The sequence below is a fragment of the Camelus ferus genome, chromosome 5 (assembly GCF_009834535.1).
Source record: "Camelus ferus isolate YT-003-E chromosome 5, BCGSAC_Cfer_1.0, whole genome shotgun sequence".
In the NCBI taxonomy this organism is placed as follows: Eukaryota; Metazoa; Chordata; class Mammalia; order Artiodactyla; family Camelidae; genus Camelus; species Camelus ferus.
This window is the reverse complement of record NC_045700.1, coordinates 85312752-85318751: the sequence shown is the minus strand read 5'-3', so window position 1 is coordinate 85318751 and position 6000 is coordinate 85312752.

The following is a 6000-nucleotide window of genomic DNA, read 5'->3' as shown; positions in this document are numbered from 1 at the left end:
GTGCTCTGTACTAATAGATGGCAGTAGTTGACCCTCCAAATCTCTTCTACTCCAATGATTAGTGTAAACTATGCTCATGTCCCTTGCCACTGAGTGGGTTAAAACAGACATGTAACCTCGTCTTGGCCAATGAGCCTTGAGAGAGTCTCCTGGGACTGCTTCTGGGAACTGTTTCCTAGCTCGTTACACGGAGCCAAAAGAAACAGACAATCTCTCTTTTTCCTCTAGTCTGGACTTTGTTGTGTCTGTAAGTGATACCTGCACCGACTACAGCCACCTCCCCAGCAGCCCAGGGCCGGGGCCAGGAAGACTGCCTGCCATAAACCTGGGCTGGAGCCCTGATGTACCACGCCCAGAACTCATGCTAACTCTGGACTTCTTGTTATGTGAGATAACAGCCTTGATTGTTGTGTATGACAATTTGAGTTGGGTTTTCTGTTACCTGCCACAAAAAGTAATTTAGCTGATTCACGTGCACTATTTTTACGGACAACCTGAACTGTTCTCTTGCTTTGATAACTTCTGTTTGATTTGATAACTGCTAATATTCTTTGTCCAGACTACGTGCCAGGTGTTTATATAAAGGAGAGTCTGCTGGGTTGTTTTGAAATGTGATACTGCTTAGAATGCATTCATTTGTAATCCTTCTCTATCCCTACCCATGGTCACTTGTTACCACACTGGTTAGGTGCTAAATGTGTAAATTCACCAAAAACTGATGGTGAATGTGTTGATCAAACCAGAGCCACATAGATCTTTTTTTTTTTTTTTTTTTTTTTACTTCTACAAGTGTGGACACAATTATGAAAAGAACTGCTTTCTTATCAATAGATATAAAAAATTCAGATAATATAGGATCATATTTTCAATCAAAATCTTAGGGATGAATTTAATTCACCGTGTACTTTTGTATGTTTTGTATGTTTTGGAAAGAAAGGACACATAAGACGGATCATGACAAGGGACAGTCAGGTTACATTGCTTCATGTGTTTATTTTTTAAAGTTTATTGTTTAACCTTAAAATAAGCATAATAGATTCAAAGTTTTAACCCTAGAATTGTGGTGAACCCACATCTTAAACTACAGAGAGAACATCTTAACAATTTAAAGCTTGTCAAAGATTTTGACATGGCTTGAAAGTCAAAGCCATCATTGTTTCTTCTTTTCAGTTGCTTTTAGGAGCCTTGCTGCTCCTGAGTCTCTCTGGGAGGACAGATAACTTGCGAGTATCCTCCACAGATAAGAGACAGCTAGTAAATAGGCCTGGGGAAGCAAAAGTGGCAGCGAAAATGAATGTTGATTGGAAAGTGATGTGATTGAGAGGATGAAAGTGTAGGTAGTGGATACAGATGACAGGAAGTCCATCAATTAAGGGGGTGATGGGACTGCTGTGGCGGCTGCAGGAATGAAAGACCAAAGAATGGTTTTAGAAATTAACCACAAAATAATTGTTAGTGTTCTCTGAGTTCAAACTGCATGCCAGGTGTTGTTCTAAATACTTCATCTCCACTGTTTCATTTAATCCTCACACTAGCTGTGTGATGTTGGCATTATTACTAACCTCATTTCACTGATGAGAATACATGGGGCTCACTTGATACACTGCAGAACTCAGATTAGAATCCAGGTAGTCTGGTCCCAGAGCAGGCACGCTTAACCACGGTGCTATACTATGTCATGGTTTAAAATATTAGCGTACTGGCAATGCTCAGCCACTACTCATCTATATGATGGTTTTAATGCAAATTAGAAGAGTCCAAAGGGCCCTGCCCACCACCCAGTGAAATCCAGCTCCATAGCTTCACCGTTTAGAGGGCAGTTGGCATCTCTGATCAAGGAACCACCTGCTCCGATCTTCAGGTAATGACAGCATTTGCAAGGGCACATGCCTTGAGTACCAGCCTCTACTTACTTCCTCAGTAAGGCACCTTCTCACAGTGCACAGACTTTGCAACTATGTGAGCGGGGCTTTAAAAATGATCAAATATGTATATTTTACTTTTATCCGTCAAAAGTCTTTTTCGCAAGCACTTTACAGGAATATTCCTGGTTCCTTCTCCAGATCTATTCCCTACCCTTCCCCATTCTGCTGTGTGCTCTGGAAGGCTGACCTTTATGAGCTCCACCAATGGGATTACTGGCCTTTTGGCTTCCAGTTAGGTTCATCCGATAGGAGGCACCGGCCAAAAGTCCAAGGGAAGCGAAGCTGGGGTATTTCATCCCCTGGCTGCCTTTCTATTGAGCCAGTTACTTGGGTCCTCCCCTAAGGCCTCAGCTTGTCAGGCAGCCCTATCCCACAGGTACAAAGAGAATTCTCCATCCAGGTGCTGGTGGCCACTTCTCCTCTTGGCCCTTCTAGCCTAGAAGCAGTGCAAGGCTCCCTCTTGTTGCTAGTCTTGAGATGCTTCGTCACACCCTCATCACTCCCTAACTCTGCCCACACTTCTGTGAATAGTCCCCGAATTAAAGTCGCCTCAATTTCCCTGTTTGAGTGAGCCATCTGTTTCCTGCTAGGACCCTGACTGATACACAGAGGAAACAAAATGATTATTTTCAGCAAACATGGAATTGGGGGAAGGCATCTTAGGAGTCACAGAAACCAGGGGAGGTGGGAGAACCAGAGCTGGAGAACAAGCAGGAACCTGGGGACCTCCAGAAAGCGGAAGAGCAGGAATGACAGCACAAGTCACTCAGTAGGAAGAGCCTAGGCCACTAACTGTCACTGCCCACATGCTCACTGACTGTCCCTGTGACCTTTAGACACCTACTCAAGAGTTTCCAGGCAAAGGTCTTATGGCCTGAGTCCCTAGTGTACATCCCCAGGCTGAGCTGGGGAGTGGCTGCCATAATAGGAAGTGGATACTACTATCCACCGAGACCAGACCCAGTGAGTGAATCCTTTAAACTAAGAAATCAGGGTACTAATAGGAAGCACTCCCTCCTCAAAAGGACAAACCTGGCTACAATAATTAATAAAATAATGTGAAACTGCCTTAATAATCCAAGCATCTAAAGCAACTTTTCCCAAAAGCTGAAGGTCTATGCAGAGAGAGGTACTTCTCAACAAGGATTTCAGTAGCAGAGAAGAACCATAGCGAAAGGTCTCATAAATGAAAATTTACAAGGTTTTTAACTGGGTTAGATATAAAGTTGCTGGTTTCATCTTAACAAGGTGTCCATGTTGTCCCTTTCTTAGAACCACCCATTCAGTGGGTCTTCTGCTCAATAACCAGCCACTCAAAAACTAGAAGATTCAGATACCAAGAAGTTCAAATCAATTTAGTACTAGGAATTAACTGATTATATCAATTTGGGGCTAGAAATTGGCCCCAACATTTTTTTTTTAAATCTCTTAGTCTCTTAAAGGCTACTCCTCATCTCTACCAGTACACCTTTGCTTTGTTCAGATTCTGATTTTTACTAGTTGAAGATCTAAGAATAAAGAATACAATTTTACTGTGAACTAAATACAAACAGCTTACTGCAGAAGTTTAAAGATAATACTATTATATTATATTTGTTGACGTATTTATAATTCACACAATTACTAAATCTAGCATAAAATTTAGACTATTTAGTTTTACAGCTTTCTGCAACCATGTTTTATCTCATCTCCAAAATTAACTTACTTCGCAAAAAAAGAGCTGATGAGCTATAAATTTTAACATACACTTTACTTGTCAAGAATGAAAGCAATACATACTGGTAACTGTCCCCTGGAGGTTTCTTGATACAGTTACTGTTATCAGTAAGAGGAAATTATTTTTCTTCAAAATAAAATTACATGAATGCAATGCCTATAATTTTTAACTGAGAAGATATATTCTGTTAAGTTAGGTTAGTTGATTATATACACAGATATTTTTATTTTCAAAATATTAATTTACTGGATAATATGGAATAAACAGAATACTGTCCAGGGCAACTAGAAGGTTTCCAGAGTTGCTGTGAGATGATTTTGTTTAGTATGACAATGTCAAAAAAAAAAAAAAAAACCAAGATGGATTTTTATGATATAATAGGCATTTAAGATTTTCTTTTATTCAAGATATAACTTGTCTTATATGCTCATAGGTCTTATAGGCCTCTTGTCTTGGTGCTATATATAAAAGAAAGTAGTAAGGACAAAGTAAAAAAGGTGGATGAAAAAGATCTACAGTTTTCATAAATGCAACTGTCTGTGGTTATGTTCTCAATCGGATACTCCTATGCCATCATGTAAAGTACATATGAATGGTATTACTCTAAATATGTACAAATTTAATGGCCTACAATACTTACCAGTTGCCTAATAGAGACAAGAAAGTGGAATATCTAGCCCTTTTTTTCAAGGAAGTGATAATATTTATAAATCTTCCCCTTCCAATTTGAAAAACATGCATCTTTCCCTGACACAAAGCCGTTGAACAGAACTTTCTAACTGAATTGGTAGATAACCAATACCTGCACAATCAAATCAGCAGGTATGATACAGTGATTAATGTGGCTTGGTAGCCTGGATACCTAGAAATTCACAGCCAAGAAGCTATTGCCTTTCACTGGCTTCTCACAGTCTGCACTGCCCATTTCTAGACTGGGATGTAGAAAAGGGACAGGTCCACTCAGCCTCCTGGCTTCTCTGACTGCACGCGCTCCACACGAACAAATGGAAACGGGGCCACAGTTCTCCTGTGTCAGGACACAGTCAGCATAAGTAGGAATACCAACCAGCAGGCATGTAATATCTAGTGAGTTCCTATTCCAGCGCTGCTTTCTCTGTTAGATCAGGTGGCAGTTGGCAGAAAAATGAATATCCTGAAAGTTCATTTGCTATTTGCAAGTCAGGGAATACTACTAGAACAGAAGAATGGTCAACTGCTGCTTTAAAGAGTATTTCTTAGACATTTTGAGGATGCTGTTTTCCTAGGAAGGAAAATCTCTGATTTCTGGACTGAAGTGTATAAAAAGTTGTTGCCAAATCCGACTTGGGTCCATGGTTTCCAAATTTTGAGGCGGGGAAGAAGGACTATATATTCTGTGATGGCAGTTCTCATACGTCTTAGTCACATTAGTGCCTGACATAGAGCAGCCATTAAAGAAATATTTCTTAAATAAGTGAATTAAATAAATGAACCAATAAACGGGCAATAGATTTTTGTATGGCAGTGGCAGACAAATTCATTTTGAAGAACTTTTCTGAGTCTTTGTGGTTAAAAGCCTAACAGAAGACGGTTGACAGTGATTCTTTTAGATGCAGCTAAATTTTGCTTAAGCAAAACCAAAATATGAAAATCTGGGTCCACGAAACAAACAAAGGGTGATTATATGCTTCACAGTTACATGGAAATATGCCTTAATGCAGGACGTTCTTAAATGCTGGCCCACGGTGTTTCCTCAGGTTCACACTGAAATGAGAAAAATCAGTTCAATGTATTGTTTTTCAGAAAGCTAAATTAACCAATTTAAAGAACTGTCCTTTATACACAAATTGACCTTCCTCCATTTCTGTACTTAAAATGTTTTTAAAAAATAAGATAATGAAGCTAGTCTATACTTTTACTTAGCTATTCCTGTTTAATGCTCTTACTTGCCAAAATAAAGTTGCCAACTCTACAAGATGGTTCCTTAGCTTTTTGAAAACTTTATTGGTTTGTGAATCCAAGTGTTGGAGGTAAGCCTAATTTTAAAATAAGATTCATTTTATAAAAGCATACTGTGGGGGGTATAGCTCAGTGGTAGAGCACATGCTCAGCATTCAAGAGGTCCTGGGTTCAATCCCCAGTACTTCCAATAAAAAAAAATTTTTTTTAAAAAGCATTCAGCATTTTTAAAGAAACTTACATATTGAATAAAGGAAGTTAGTGTAACCTGGGCCTTAATTACCCACGGTAATAACAGCCAACAGATTTTGAGTGGCTACTCTGTGCTAAGTACTGTTCTCAGAGCTTTTAAAAATGTATTAATCACCTAAATTTCATAGTAGCCCAAGGAGGAAGTATTATTTTTATCCCCATTTTAAC